Consider the following 16,583-nt stretch of genomic DNA (forward strand, 5'->3'; position numbering starts at 1 on the left):
CGGGTTCTTGGTCACCTCCCTGAACAAGGAAGGCCCTTCTCCCCCGATTGCTCAGTTTGGCCGGGAGGCCAGCACTGGGAAGAGTCTTGGTGGTTCCAAACTACTTCCATTTAAGAATGATGGAGGCCACTGTGTTCTTGGGGACCTTCAATGCTGCAGACATTTTTTGGTAACTGTCCCCAGATCTGTGCCTCGACACAATCCTGTCTCGGCGCTCTACGGACAATTTCTTCGACCTCATGGCTTGGTTTTTGCTCTGACATGCACTGTCAACTGTGGGACCTTATATAGACAGGTGTGTGCCTTTCCAAATCATGTCCAATCAATTAAATGTACCACAGGTGGACTCCAATCAAGTTGTAGAAACATCTCAAGGATGATCAATGGAAACAGGATGCACCTGAGCTCAATTTCGAGTCTCATAGCAAAGGGTCTGAATACTTATGCAAATAAGGTTTTTTATATTTTTAATACATTTGCAAAAATGTTTTCGCTTTGTCATTATGGGGTATTGTGTGTAGATTGATGAGGGAAACATTTTAGTTAATCCATTTTAGAATAAGGCTGTAACGTAACAAAATGTGGAAAAAGTCATGGTCTGAATACTGTCCGAATGCACTGTAATATAAAGTTGGCCTATGGGGAGAACAAGTATTTGATACACTGCCGATTTTGCAGGTTTTCCTACTTACAAAGCATGAGAGGTCTGTAATTTTTATCATAGGTACACTTCAACTGTGAGAGACGGAATCTAAAACAAAAATCCAGAAAATCACATTGTATGATTTTTAAGTAATTAATTTGCATTTTATTGCATGACATAAGTATTTGATCACCTACCAACCAGTAAGAATTACGGCTCTCACAAACCTGTTAGTTTTTCTTTAAGAAGCCCTCCTGTTCTCCACTCATTACCTGTATTAACTGCACCTGTTTGAACTCGTTACCTGTATAAAAGACACCTGTCCACACACTCAATCAAACAGACTCCAACCTCTCCACAATGGCCAAGACCAGAGCGCTGTGTAAGGACATCAGGGTTAAAATTGTAGACCTGCACAAGGCTGGGATGGGCTACAGGACAATAAGCAAGCAGCTTGGTGAGAAGGCAACAACTGTTGGCACAATTATTAGAAAATGGAAGAAGTTCAAGATGACGGTCAATCACCCTCGGTCTGGGGCTCCATGCAAGATCTCACCTCGTGGGGCATCAATGATCATGAGGAAGGTGAGGGATCAGCCCAGAACTACACGGCAGGACCTGGTCAATGACCTGAATAGAGCTGGGACCACAGTCTCAAAGAAAACCATTAGTAACACACTACGCCGTCATGGATTAAAATCCTGCAGCGCACGCAAGGTCCCCCTGCTCAAGCCAATGACCATCTGGATGATCCAGAGGAGGAATGGGAGAAGGTCATGTGGTCTGATGAGACAAAAATAGAGCTTTTTGGTCTAAACTCCACTCGCCGTGTTTGGAGGAAGAAGAAGGATGAGTACAACCCCAAGAACACCATCCCAACCGTGAAGCATGGAGGTGGAAAAATCATTCTTTGGGGATGCTTTTCTGCAAAGGGGACAGGACGACTGCTCCGTATTGAGGGGAGGATGGAAGGGGCCATGTATCGCGAGATCTTGGCCAACAACCTCCTTCCCTCAGTAAGAGCATTGAAGATGGGTCGTGGCTGGGTCTTCCAGCATGACAACGACCCGAAACACACAGCCAGGGCAACTAAGGAGTGGCTCCGTAAGAGCATCTCAAGGTCCTGGAGTGGCCTAGCCAGTCTCCAGACCTGAACCCAATAGAAAATCTTTGGAGGGAGCTGAAAGTCCGTATTGCCCAGCGACAACCCCAAAACCTGAAGGATCTGGAGAAGGTCTGTATGGAGGAGTGGGCCAAAATCCCTGCTGCAGTGTGTGCAAACCTGGTCAAGACCTACAGGAAACGTATGATCTCTGTAATTGCAAACAAAGGTTTCTGTACCAAATATTAAGTTCTGCTTTTCTGATGTATCAAATACTTATGTCATGCAATAAAATGCAAATTAATTACTTAAAAATCATACAATGTGATTTTCTGGATTCCGTCTCTCACAGTTGAAGTGTACCTATGATAAAAATTACAGACCTCTACATGCTTTGTAAGTAGGAAAACCTGCAAAATCGGCAGTGTATCAAATACTTGTTCTCCCCACTGTATTTATATAGTGATGAATAAATGTACAATTTAAGTACCTCTCCCTTAGCAGTGTAACTAAAGTCATCAGGCACTTTGAGGGGGGTGCTTTCTAATTATATGTCTAAATAGGCTATACATCTTCTATAAGCAAATGTTATTTGGTCAAGGTAGACTATAACCATATGCCATATTAATAGAAGGTGTCCATAGAGCTGCCTCTTTCCTCTGTTAGGTAGACCCGGTCTGCAGTAGTGCACAATATAGGGAATATGGTGCCATTTGGGATGCAGTCCCAGTCTGCTACTGCTACTATGATTTATTGAAGAGGTATTTTTGATGGGCGTTTAGTTTAATCCATCTGATATTAGCCATCAATTTTCTTCGTCTCACTCCTTCACGGCTCAGCGTCCCTCTCGCTGGAATCACAGTCAGTCTGTTCCAGCCCGGTCCAGATTCTAGACATACACACCTCTCAGTTTCTCCTCACTATGAGGTAGTCAGGTCCTCTCTTTCTCTTTCCTCTCTCTTCAAATCAGTGGCCTTGGCAATGGGACTCTGCTGTTGAATGCTGAGAGCACCTCTCTTTCACTCACTGGATCAGGAGCAAATAGGCCCATAGTCAGCAAATAGGCCCATTGGTTTTGTAAGAGTATGGTCTGTAGACTCCAAGAGTATGATATAGTCTAAGTATGATTTATTCTGCCACATGAGCAAAAGATCTATGTATTTACACGCGTGTATGCATTAGATAAAATGAAGTGGGTTGATCACTTAGGGGCTGGGATTAAACCAAATATATCCTCCTGTTAGTTCATAAATCAGAGCAGAAACATGAAGGAGAGGGGCAGCAGCTATTTCCTACAGAGGCTGCTGTGTGGACCAAAGGTTGCCGATCGACACATTAACATCCCCCGCTTCCTATAAATAAATAGCTGACTGACCGCTCAGAAAGGACAGGAGATTTCAGGCTTTCCTTTCCCTGCAGCGGTGGTGGATAACACAACGAGGAGGGAAAGCAGACGGAAGGGAGGAGAACAGAGAGAGACCCCTAGACCATGGTTGTCTGAACAGAGGGAGAAGATGGTTAGGAAGAGGGCTAGATATTGTCACATTTTGTTGCCCAACTTGCCCTTTCTACATACACACACACACCCCACGCAGATTCTCCTCTGAATAGAGGTGGGAAAATGCTGACCTGTCTCCACCTGGAAATTGCTGGATTTTTTAGGTTAAGTTGTGCAGTAATGGGTGGTTGATTGGTATGAAGATGTGCTGTGTGAGAGCTGGCCCAGAGCGTTCAGGACTCGGGGGGTTTGTAAAGCCTCAGACTCCAGCTACGGCCATCAATCTCAGTTTGACAGCGCTGAGGCAGGGTGTGCCCCCCCATAACGGCATGAGTGTATGCAGTTGAGCAGCTTAGAATCGAGTGTGTGTATACACTGTATATGTGTGTGTGTCATAGTACATCTTTGCATCTGTGTTTGTGACTGTTTGGTTGATACATTATTTTGCCATGTTTAAGCCTATGCTGGGTGTCTTTGTGTGTTCCTGCAAGTCTTTATCTGTTGTGTGCGTGCATTCGTGTGTGTTTTTGTGTGTCAGTTCATGCTGTGTGTGCGTGAATAAGCCTATGGTGTCGGCCTATATGTGCGTGTCCAGATTTACATACCTCTCAGCCATTCATCAAGTCAAGTCTGTTTATGGCCGGTAAACAAATATGCTGTAACGACGAGTGTGAAGTGTGGTGCCTCAGCTGGTTTAGCAGTCTTCTCATAAGAAGGAACTGGTCTATGAAATGAAGGCATTAGTCCTCACCAGACAAGAATACACCCATAACACAATATGCTCACTCCCTCACTCAGACAAAGCAGAGGTAGCCCCATATACACTCACGCCAGTTTATTAGGTACACCCATCTAGTACCGGGTCGGACCCCCCTTTTCCTACAGAACAGCCTGAATTCTTTGGGGCATTCTACAAGGTGTCAGAAACGTTCCACAGGAATGTAGATCCATGCTGACGTGATGGCATCACGCAGTTGCTGCAGATTGGACGGCGGTACATTTAGCCCGTTCCATTTTTATTCCGAAAGATACTCTGATGGATAGAGGTCTGGGGACTGCGCAGGCCGCTCAATTAAACTGAACTCGCTGTCATGTTCCAGGCAATGTTTTTCCACTCCTCAATTGTCCAGTGTTGGTGATCGCGTGCCCACTGGAGCTGCTGCTTTTTCTTTTTAGGTGATAGGATTGGAACCCGTTGTTGTCGGCTGCTGCAATAGCCCATCTGTGACAAGGATCGACGAGTTGTGCGTTCTGAGATGACGTTTTGCACACCACTGTTGTACTGCGTTGTTATTTGTCTGTTTGTGGCCCGCCTGTTAGCTTGCACGATTCTTGCCATTCTCCACGACCTCTCATCAACGAGCTGGTTTTGCCCACAGGACTGCCGCTGACTGGATGTTTTTTGTTTGTTGCACCATTCTCGGTAAACCCTGGACACTGTTGTTCATGAAAAGCCCAGGAGGGCAGCTGTTTCTGAGATACTGGATCTGGCGTGCCTGGCACCGACAATCATACCACGCTCAGTCACTCGTTTTACCCATTCTAATGTTCAGTCGAACAGTAACTGGATGTCTGTCTGCCTGCTTTATATAGCAGGCCACGTGACTCACTGTCTGTAGGAGGGATCCATTTTCGTGAACGGGGTGTTGTACCTAATAAACTGGCTGGTGAGTGTATCGCAACACACTGCACAGAAAATTCCATCTCCAATAGGACTTTCACTATCCACTGATTGCAGTAGAGATCTAGCCTGCGTATTTCCCTTTAAGAAAGGCTGAGGACCGTGACAAAGGATTAAGTAAGACTTGAAGATGAGGTCAGAGATGATGTCTCACCCACCAATAGATCCCCGATCACATGGTCATCTATTCGGTCTCTTCTTGTCAGTGGATGGCGTATTAGTTTGCATCACCCCCACTATCAGCATGAGACAAAGGGCTTTCCAATACCAATACCTCTCCATTGTTGTTGTGGGACAAATGGGATACAGTGTGTGAAGCTGGGATACTATTGTCTGTTATGAGACTTCAGCATTATCCCTTTCCCTGTGATGTACAGTATGAGCCTCTGCTCCGACACCCCATTACCAGTTTCCTTCCATTTCATTAAGACCCCTCCAGTGTTAAGCATCTCACACTTTTCTCCCGGAGAACTATTGGGTGTGCAGGCTTTTGCTCTAGCCCAGCTTGGTGTGTGTGTCTGTCTGCCTGTGTGTGTGTGTGTGTGTGTGTGTGTGTGCTCGTTTGCGTGTGTGTGTGTATGAGAAAGAAATCCAGGAATGTAAGCTGGAATTGCAATGGCAGCAGAGGGAGGAAGGCCCTGGCTACATGATTTACAGCCTGGGAAGTCCACACTCCAGCTCTTTTTTTCATGCTAAACACCCCCCTACTCTACAGTACACTTAGCTTAGCAACACTAATGTAGGCTACCATCTAGCGATGGGGGAAAAATTGATAGTTACAGTGCCTTTAGAAAGTATTCACACCCCTTGACTTTTTCCACATTTTGTTGTGTTAGACTGAATTTTAAATGGATTCAATTGAAAAAAAAATGTCACTGGCCTACACACAATACCCCATAATGTCAAAGTGGAATTGTTTTTCAAAATGTTTACAAATTAATAAAAAATGAAAAGCTGAAATGTCTTGAGTCAATAAGTATTCAACCCCTTTGTTTATGGCAAGCCTAAATAAGTTCAGGGGTTAAAATTTGCTTAACAAGTCCCATACGTTGCATGGACTCACTATGTGTGCAGTAATAGTGTTTAAAATGATTTTTGAATGACTACCTCATCTCTGTACCCCACACATACAATTATCTGTAAGGTCCCTCAGTTGAGCAGTGAATTTCAAACACAGATTCAACCACAAAGACCAGGGAGGTTTTCCAATGCCCCGCAAAGAAGGACATCTATTGGTAGATGGGTAAAAATACAAAAATCAGACATTGAATATCCCTTTGAGCATGGTGAAGTTATTAATTACACTTTGGATGGTGTATCAATACACCCAGTCACTACAAAGATACAGGTGTCCTTCCTAACTCAGTTACCGGAGAGGAAGGAAATTGCTAAGGGATTTCAACATAAGCTAATGGTGACTTTGAAATCAGTTTCAGAGTTTAATGGCTGTGATAGGAGAAAACTGAGGATGGATCAACAACATTGTAGCTACTCCACAATACTAACGTAATTGAAAGATGTGAAAAGAAGGAAGCCTATACAGAATAAAAATATTCCAAAACATGCATCATGTTTGCAACAAGGCACTAAAGTAAGAAATGTGGCAAAGCAATTAACTTTTTATCCTCAATACAAAGTGTTATGTTTGGGGCAAATCCAATACAACACATTACTGAGTACCACTTTCCATATTTTCAAGCATAGTGGTGGCTGCATCATGTTATGGGTATGCTCGTAATCATTAAGGACTGGGGAGTTTAAAAAAAGAAACGGAATGGAGCTAAGCACAGGCAAAATTCTAGAGGAAAAACCTGGTTGTCTGCTTTCCACTAGACACTGGGAGATGACTTCACCTTTCAGCAGGACAATAACCTAAAACACAAGGCCAAATCTACACTGGAGTTGCTTACCAAGAAGACAGTGAATGTTCCTGAGTGGCCGAGTGACAGTTTTGACTTAAATCTACTTGCAAATCTATGGCAAGACCTGTCTAGCAATGATCAACAACCAATTTGACAGAGCTTGAAGAATTTTGAAAAGGATAATGGGCAAATGTTGCACAATCCAGGTGTGGAAAGCTCTTAGAGACATACCCAGAAAGAATCACAGCTGTAATCCCTGCCAAAGGTGCTTCTACAAAGTATTGACTCAGGAGTGTGAATACTTATGTAAATAAGATATGTCTGTATTTAATATTCAATAAATTTGCACAGAAAACAAAACATGTTTTTATGGGATATTGTGTGTAGATGGGTGAGAAAATAAATCAATTTTACACATTTTGAATTCTGGCTGTAACACCACAAAATGTGGAATAAGTCAAGGGCTATGAATACTTTGTGAAGGCACTGTACATATTGGGATGTTCTTTTTGACAATATATTGTATCATTTTGACTATCACAATATTTTTACACTAGTTGGCTGTACCTGCACAAACTCCAGTATTGTTACTCCAGTTGCTTGTTTTCCATCTTCATTTTAAAAAGGGAGCCAATTTGTTTTCAGCACTTATTTCCATGACTGATCAAAACTCGTTTTCTAATGGCTCTCTCTTGTCCCTCTGCAGCAGACATATGGTGAGCAATATGTTTGGACCATGGAATCGCAATAAAATCTCAGTATTGAATCGCAATAGATATAGAATCGTGAGAATTGCAATACATATCGTATCGGCACTTAAGTATTGTGATATCGTATCGTGGTGTCCCTGGCAATTCCCAACCCTACTACCTTCCCCATACTGTACAGTACATGTAGCTTAGCATTGCTACTAGTCTTAAGCTAACTTACCTCCCCTTTCGTCTTCCATCTACTTTCCTTCAGAACTCTACTGCTCCCTCTGCTCTGCCTAGGGGGCCTCCGGCAGTGAAAGCCTGGAACATGGGAAACCCAAACTGCTGAGCTGGCTTGGGGGGTGAAATGGTTCATTCTGGGAGTTCTCCAACAATGCCTTTACCGCTAAAGACTCACTTCATTACACTTTTGCCTCTTTTTTTCTGCCTCATGTAAGGAAGAAAATAAGGCTTGTTTTGGTTAATGGAACTAGCTTTATTGTTTCTTATCTTGTATTATTCTGACTATCAAATGTCTAACATTCTGTACATTCCAAAAGTAGCCTGGCTGGGCTCCAGAGAGAAATGGAATCATCTCAAAAGCTACACTAGAAATTAAACCATAGTTTAAGTTTAGCAGTTTGTGTTGCAATTCGACCAATAACATGATGCTGTAGTTAGCATTGCAGTGTGTGACTACTTGGAAACACTAGAACTGGTGCTATGCAATAAAGTCAGCATAGCAGGATGTTGCTGGAGAGTTCCCTGCATTACCGGGCCGTGGCACCATATTGACAAGCTGCTCGTAGCTGCGATGCAAATAAATTTTTGCCCCAGTGAGTGCTTGCCTGCCTGAGTGCCTGCCTGAGCGCATGCCTGCCCGCCTGCCTGCCCGCCTGCCTGCCCGCCTGCCTGCCCGCCTGCCTGAGTGCCTGCCTGAGTGCCTGCCTGAGTGCCTGCCTGAGTGCCTGCCTGAGTGCCTGCCTGAGTGCCTGCCTGAGCGCCTGCCTGAGTGCCTGCCTGAGCGCCTGCCTGAGCGCCTGCCTGAGCGCCTGCCTGAGCGCCTGCCTGAGCGCCTGCCTGAGCGCCTGCCTGAGCGCCTGCCCTGTCATGTAGGCTACTCTTAGTGATGCCACAGCAGCAGAGACGGCTCTAGTGTTTTTGTGTACAGTACAGTGTGTACTGTAAGTAAACTGTTTATCAGGTCTTTGTTTCATACGGGGATTTGCATTTTGTCACATCACTCCCGATCCTTAATCTCATCCAGTGTTTTAAATCCAGTCAAAGGAAAACTACAGTCCTAACTAGCGTCAGTAAACTACAGTAGTGTCCTTCCCAGTTGGTCTTATTGAATGCATCTTTCAATGTTTCTCTCTGTTTGTTTTGAAGCACTGCAGTGTAGCCCCACAGGCGAACAGCACTTGAAAACCTCTGCATCCTGATAAAAATTCCAGTGTGTGAAGTTTGAAGTGTCTGTGTGGGAGGGCCAATCCAAACACATCATCTACCTCCGCAGTCCCCCACTTCTCTTTGGCAAACAAGAAAAAATATATATTCTTATGCTGTACTTCTTCCCTGCAGCAGAATTATTTGAACCACCTGCACTTGTTGCAGTGCAATCATGGCAGCAGTTTGTCTGTTCGTACTTGGTACAGTGTGAATAAATATCATATCATAAGCCAAAGGTGACCTATACAGTGGGGAAAAAAAGTTTTTAGTCAGCCACCATTTGTGCAAGTTCTCCCACTTAAAAAGATGAGAGAGGCCTGTAATTTTCATCATAGGTACACGTCAACTATGACAGACAAAATGAGAAGAAAAAATCCAGAAAATCACATTGTAGGATTTTTTATGAATTTATTTGGAAATTATGGTGGAAAATAAGTATTTGGTCACCTACAAACAAGCAAGCGTCATACCTAACCAGGCTTGTAGCGTCATACCTAAGAAGACTTGAGGCTGTAATCACTGCCAAAGGTGCTTCAACAAAGTACTGAGTAAAGGGTAATATTTCAAAAACCAGTTTTTCTTTGTCATTATGGGGTATTGTGTGTAGATTGAGGGGGGGGGGAAACAAATTTATCCATTTTAGAATAAGGCTGTAACGTAACAAAATGTGGAAAAAGTGAAGGGTTCTGAATACTTTCCGAATGCACTGTACAGCCAGATTTATCTCCCGAAATCTGCAAATATGTAGCCCAGCACACAGTACACACACGCACGCTTACTTTCCCAGTCCAGTCTCAATGTGTTTTAGCAGTAAAGCAGACACGGGAGGAATAGCTCATTGGGGCATGTCCAGTGGGCCAGTGTACTTGTCTCGTCCTGATGTTCCGACCATGTGGCTGTCTGCTCCCCTCTCCCTTCCCCCTTCTCTCAGGCTGCATCCCAAATGGCACCCTATTCCCTACATAGTGCACTATTTTTGATCAGAGTCTTATGTGCCCTGGTCAAAATTAGTGCACTATATAGGGAACTTTGGTCAAAAGTAGTGCACAATGAATGCAATAGGGTGTAATTTGGGACACAGACTTTGACTGTCCTCATGGAAAACTGGTTCTAATGGCCATCAGATGGGATGGCATACACAACGTCATCCCTGCTGCTGCTGCATCCATGGAGATAATTTATATTAGTTTTTCTTAATTTATGTCTATGTCTACAACCATAGAAATAGAATTCATAGAATGGACATATCTCCTCATACCTTGGCATTAATGGCTGGTGTATCCTTTTTTAGGAATTATTTTAGTTCTATAGCTACAACCCCTGGTAACCGATGGGTGAAGGCGCAAATGAAGCCACCATAAATCATTGTTTTACATGAATACAAGACAAAAGCCTTAGCTGGGGTCAATAGCATTATGCTTCCTGGCCTCTGTTATATAGAGACTCTCTGTTGCAACAATGTCAACATAACCATAATTTAAAGCATTAGACTATTCTGTAAAATTAGATAATTTAAAGTAAAACTCAGCTGAAAATTGTTGAAAAATTTCCTCTAATTTAAAACGAATGTAAATGTGACCGACTGCCTTGATTCGGTCTTATGTAGCAAAATTTGAAACTGTTTCAAGCTACAAAATGGTATATCATACACTGCATGGGAAAGTAATTCTGCTTTGAAAGTTGTGATCTACTTTTTGATTAAATGGCCTTTGAATGTTTTGGTACCTACTGAAGAGCTCTTCTTTGTCTACACCCATTCAGCATCGTTCACACCCTCTTAAGCTTTAGCCCCACCCATTTTGTTTCGCTCTCGGAGCGTTCAGAGCACACACTTGACGCTCTGGCTGCTGAGTAGGGTTGATCCGAGCGTTCTGACCTCACAACGGCAGTCAAGCACCCAAGCTAACTGGCTAACATTGGCTAGCTTGCTAGCTACTTCCAGACACAAAATTGGGATTATTTGTTTACCTCTGGATAACATGAAAACAGCCTAACCAGATCTGCTAGTTCTAGTTCATGAGAGAACACCCCACTGATCATTTTACTCGCCCTAGCAGAGCTGGTTAGGCTGTTTTCATGTTATCCAGAGCGTTGGTGACTAACTGTACTGCTGGCAGCAATTTAATTATGCTTTTTTGCCAACGTTTACTGAGACAGGCCATATTCGTAAATTCATCAGTTATTCTGCGCTCTGGCATACTAAGACTGAATTTACAAACTCACCCGAAATGGTTACTTGCATAGTGGAGTCTTTTACATTTACATTTTACATTTTAGTCATTTAGCAGACGCTCTTATCCAGAGCGACTTACAGGAGCAATTAGGGTTAAGTGCCTTGCTCAAGGGCACATTTACGTCATTTAGCAGACGCTCTTATCCAGAGCGACTCACCAATTGGTGCGTTCACCCTATAGCCAGTGGGATGACCACTTTACAATTTTGGGGGGGGGGGGTAGAAGGATTATGTTGTTAAAACATGTAGCTAGCAAACTAGGTAAACAATGAACCATAATCCTAACTCATGACAATACTGCCCTGCATGAATCTGCAGGTAGCTAACCAACCAGGTTCAATGTTAGCAAGCAAATGGCTCTGAGATACAAAGAATAAGATCATACACGTAACGTTAGTTAGCAAGCCAGCCAGGTAACGTTAGTTAGCAAGCCAGCCAGCTAACGTTAGCTAGCTAGCAAACAGTACACGAACTTGAAATGAAACCACTTTCTGTCAAAATTAGAAATGTGTAATATCTGGAAATGTAGCTAGCTAGACATGCATGATGGACGTGTCTCCCTGTCACGGATGCTATGGTTGCCCTTAGTTTGAAGATGTAATCCGGAGACAGGTGCTTTCTCCATCTCTTTAGCTATCATACTCTAATTCCACTGATTTCAAAACTCGATCCTCCAGAAAGTGGAGAGCAACACTTGCAGCTCCACTACACGATACATAAAAAAAAAAAAAAGCTGCGTTAGACAGGATTAACTACACATACTGACCAGCTCAAATAAACAGAAGCGTGCTATATGACGGACCAATCCGAACTCCTCTCTCGGCATGTCCAGCCCACTCATTATCTCAACCAATCATGGCTAGTGGGAAGGTTGTTGTCTTTTTCTCTTGATTAACCAACTAAACTCGTAATTTAACAATTCTATTTGTATTTACATTACAAGGCACATTTAAAGTTCACATGTTCCAGAAGGCATTTCTGCCAAAAAATGCATTTCGATTTTTTTTTTTAACGTTTATGTTCAAATGGCTCTCCTGTGCAGTAGTGACCCGCGACATACGCCGAGTTTCCTGAAACGAGTCACAAATAGACATTGACGCTCAAGTGTAGAGATTGCATAATTCTAGAAAGGAAAGAAATACAGAGAGAGAGAGGGCACATGCTGGAGAAAATAACTGCTCTCCTGCAAAGACAACCACTTCCTCCCCACCTCTTCTACACACCCCTCCCCTCTATTTATTTTGGCTCGCTCCAGCCCTCTCGCTTTGTCCTGGGGACTGTACCAATGAGAGAGGAGGGGGGGAGTGAGGGAAAGAGGAGAGGGAGAGAGCAGGTGGTGGAGAGACGGAAAGAGCGGGTGTGCAGGGCAGGAAAGAATAACGCTTTTTTTTATCAGCTACTACTTCTGCCTGTGAAATTTAGCGTAAAATATGCCCTGTTGAACCAGAGCTAGCCAAGACATGAAGTAGGACAAAGAGAGGGAGAGCGAGAAGGTGGGAGAGAAAGGAACCCAGAGATCATCACAAAGTTTAGAGATGGAGAGAACAAAACAGAATGGATGAAAACCACACAGGTCCCGACGTGGAATCTTCCAAACCCAATAAACAACTGCTCCACTGCTGCTGGTGCTACCGCTGCCCCCCCTCCTCTCTCTCTCTCTGGGAGGGGTTGCACTCCACACACAAACAGACCGAGAGAGAGAGTGTGTGTGAGCTCGTAAGGAGACAGGGCTGACATCTGTATCCTGCAGAGTGGATTCGTATCGGACGCGAGGGGAACAGAGGCTGGTGGGACGGCGGAACCTGCCACTTTGACACACGCACGGTGAGAGATGGATTCTGCAGGCTAAAGGGGAGGACGGCTTCAGGGTGTGTGTTAAGTAGGGGGGCTCTCTTTCTCGTTCAGCCCCTGGGAGGCAGCGTGAGGGGAAGCCAAACAAAAGGCTGGACGGCCAAAGCAGTGGCAACGGGACTCTGCTGCTGTGAGTACTGAATGAGAGCACCTCTCTTCCTCTTTATCGTTCTTTCTCTTTTCTATGTTTACCCTTTCTCTGTGTTGGGAGACTGGCACCTTGAGTTTGTACTAGAGAGCTAGAGGGCAGCAATAGCTGCTCGCACACTCACGCACACACATACATATATATTCTCTCTCTCTGGAGCAAGGCCACTGTGAATGGAATCTTCTGTCACTGTGGTGGTCTTTATGGGCAAGTCAGTGTTTCAATGCAATAGCAGAGGCATATGCACTGGCTGGGAGTTGGAATTAGTAACTTTTTTTTAATGGAGCGGCACAAATGTGTGTGTGTACGTGTGGCTCAGCAGCAGGGATCCCAGCTGAACAATAGACTGGTGGCTCTGTCACTCCCGGTTCATTGAACTGTCATTGAGCGCCACCGGTAATGAATTCATTGTATGTGTGTGACAGTGTGTGCGTATGCACATGTAGCCTACCCTTTCCATTTGTGTGTGTGTGTGCATGACAAATTGTATTTGTGTGCGTACTATGTGCATGACAGCTTGAGTTTGTACGTACCACCACCCAACACTCACCCTCTCTCTGTTCAGAAGCAGCAGTCCAAACTCTTTTAAAGGGTCAATCTGCAGTTACTACATCAATTTTTGGACTTATAAATGAATGATATGTACCCATTGATTCTTGAATATAACTTATAAATGCCTCATGAGCTTAGTTCAACTGTCATACGCCAAAATATAAGCTTGTTTTACTCCAATGTTAAAGATGACTTCCATCATTCCTGTTCCTAAGAACTCTAAGGCTACCTGCCACAATGACGACCGCCCTGTAGCACTCACTTCTGTAATCATGAAGTGCTTTGAGAGGCTGGTTATGGCACACATCAACTCCATCATCTCAGACACCCTAGACCCACTTCAATTTGCATACAGCCTCAACAGACGACGCAATCTGAATCGCACTCCACACTGCCCTCACCCACTAGATAAGAGGAATACCTATGTGAGAATGCTGTTCATTGACTACAGCTCAGTGTTCAGCACCATTGTCCCCTCCAAGCTCGTCACCAAGCTTAGGACCCTGGGACTGAACACCTTCCTCTGCAACTGGATCCTGGGCTTCCTGACTGGCCGACCCCAGATGGTGAGGGTAGGCAACGTCAACTCCCTCGCTGACCCTTAACACAAGGGTATATGCTTAGTCGTCGTCGTCTCCCCCCCTCCAGAACAACCACCTCCCCCCTCAACGTCAGTAAGACCAAGGAGCTGATCGTGGACTACAGGAACATCAACATCGACGGGCTGCAGTGGAGCAGGTCGAGAGCTTCAAGTTCTTCGGTGTCCAAGTCACTAAGAACTTAAATATCCACAGTAAAACAAGTCCTATATCGACATAACCTGAAAGGCCGCTCAGCAAGGAAGAAGCCACTGCTCCAAAACCGCCATAAAAAAGCCTGATTACGGTTTGCAACTGCACATGGGGACAAAGATCTTACTTTTGGGAGAAATGTCCTCTGGCCTGATGAAACAAAAATAGAACTGTTTGGCCATAATGACCATCGTTATGTTTGGAGGGAAAAGGGGGACGCTTGCAAGCCGAAGAACACCATCCCAACCGTGAAGCACGGGGGTGACAGCATCATGCTGTGGGGGTGCTTTGCTGCAGGTGGGACTGGTGCACTTCACAAAATAGATTGCATCATGAGGAAGGAAAATGATGTGGCTATATTGAAGCAACATCTCAAGACATCAGTCAGGAAGTTAAAGGTTGGTCGCAAATGGGTCTTCCAAATGGACAATGACCCCAAGCATACTTCCAAAGTTGTGGCAAAATGGCTTAAAGACAACAAAGTCAAGGTATTGGAGTGGCCATCACAAAGCCCTGACCTCAATCCTATAGAACATTTGTAGGCAGAACTGAAAAAGTGTGTGCGAGCAGGGAGGCCTACAAACCTGACTCAATTACACCAGCTCTGTCTGGAGGAATGGGCCAAAATTCACCCAACTTTTTGTGGGAAGCTTGTGGAAGGCTACCCGAAACGTTTGACCCAAGTTAAACAATTTAAAGGCAATGCTACCAAATACTAATTGAGTGTATGTAAACTTCTGACCCACTGGGAATGTGATGAAAGAAATAAAAGCTGAAATATATTATTCTCTCTACTATTGTTCTGACATTTCACATTCTTAAAATGAAGTGGTGATCCTAACTGACATAAGACAGGGAATTTTTACTAGGATTAAATGTCAGGAATTGTGAAAAACTGAGTTTAAATGTATTTGGCTAAGGTGTATGTAAACTTCCGACTTCAACTGTACATTTATACTTACTCAACACACACTCACATACAATCATCATATAAGCTGCTGCTACTCTATCATATATCCTAATGCCTAGTCACCTAACCCCTATACATATCTACCTCTATCGATCCAGTATTCCTGCACATTGTAACTATGGTACTGGAACTGACCCTATATATAGTATGTTTGCTTACTTTGTGTTCTTCTTATTTGTATATCTTGTGTGTTTTTGTTTTAACTTGTTATTTTTAGTATTACATTGTTATTGATTACTGCATTGTTGAACTTGAAACTTTCTACAGCTTTTTACCAAAACAGGGGTGGGGATGCTTTGTTTCAACTGCTGATTGCCGCTTTAACACCCTACTGCCGTAATGGGGAAAGTATTTTTCACTCGACTCAAATGTCGGCCTCTTTGGGATTGCATTAGGCGTTTGTTTTCATTGCCCCTGCGCTGAGAAAAGCCCTGCTGTTGGTATATTGGACTAGTTGTTCCCCTGTTCCGAGCATAGTCTCTCTCTCTCTCTCTCTCTCTCTCTCTCTCTCTCTCTCTCTCTCTCTCTCTCTCTCTCTCTCTCTCTCTCTCTCTCTCTCTCTCTCTCTCTCTCTCTCTCAACATTGTTTGTTCAGCACACTTTCTAAGCTCTTAAAGAACAAACTCCTTTCTCCTCTGTAGCTCTTTGTTGAGCTTGGAGCTTACTCAAAGTTCTTTGTTTGTAGAACTATTTGAGCAAACATACCACTTCAGTTAGGCGATAACACTGAAGAAGATGAAATAGAGAAGAGAGGGTTTATATAAGAGTGGTATCTAACAAAATTCAAAACACAGAACAGAAGAAGAGAGAGGGAGGAAGCAAAAGAGTCGTCGCTGCAAACAGTAGGCAGTGCCAAGCCGTCTAGAGTTACAATGGCACTTAAACCAAGCCTGCTATTTTGCGTTCCACACGTAGCCTTGCCTATTTTTTGTAACACAGTAAACCCGCTGGCTCCATAGATAGAGATCAGATGTTTAAATAGTAGGTGAAAAGGTCGTCACGGCCACTTACAGAAGTATTCCGCGGAAATGAAAGGATGCTAATTCTCTAGTTCTTCAATTCCAAGCACTCAAAAACATGGAGGCTAATGCCAAGGACACCGCCAAGGACA

The 16,583-nt window shown here is 43.9% G+C and overlaps 1 protein-coding gene across 2 annotated transcripts in view; it reads left to right on the forward strand.

The window, feature by feature from the left end:
• The window catches only part of LOC121573937 (rho GTPase-activating protein 32-like), a 220,313-nt gene that overhangs the window by 124,138 nt on the left and 79,592 nt on the right, over positions 1–16,583 (forward strand). Inside the window, exon 1 of one of the 2 annotated variants that reach the window (XM_045222571.1) lies at positions 13,136–13,141. The exons of the other annotated variant lie outside the window; for it this stretch is intronic. The gene's annotated coding sequence lies outside the window, so the exon portion shown is untranslated. Of the gene's footprint in view, positions 1–13,135; positions 13,142–16,583 lie in introns of those variants that run through there. 2 annotated transcript variants of the gene reach the window in all.

The sequence above is a fragment of the Coregonus clupeaformis genome, chromosome 9 (assembly GCF_020615455.1).
Source record: "Coregonus clupeaformis isolate EN_2021a chromosome 9, ASM2061545v1, whole genome shotgun sequence".
NCBI classification, from domain to species: domain Eukaryota; kingdom Metazoa; phylum Chordata; class Actinopteri; order Salmoniformes; family Salmonidae; genus Coregonus; species Coregonus clupeaformis.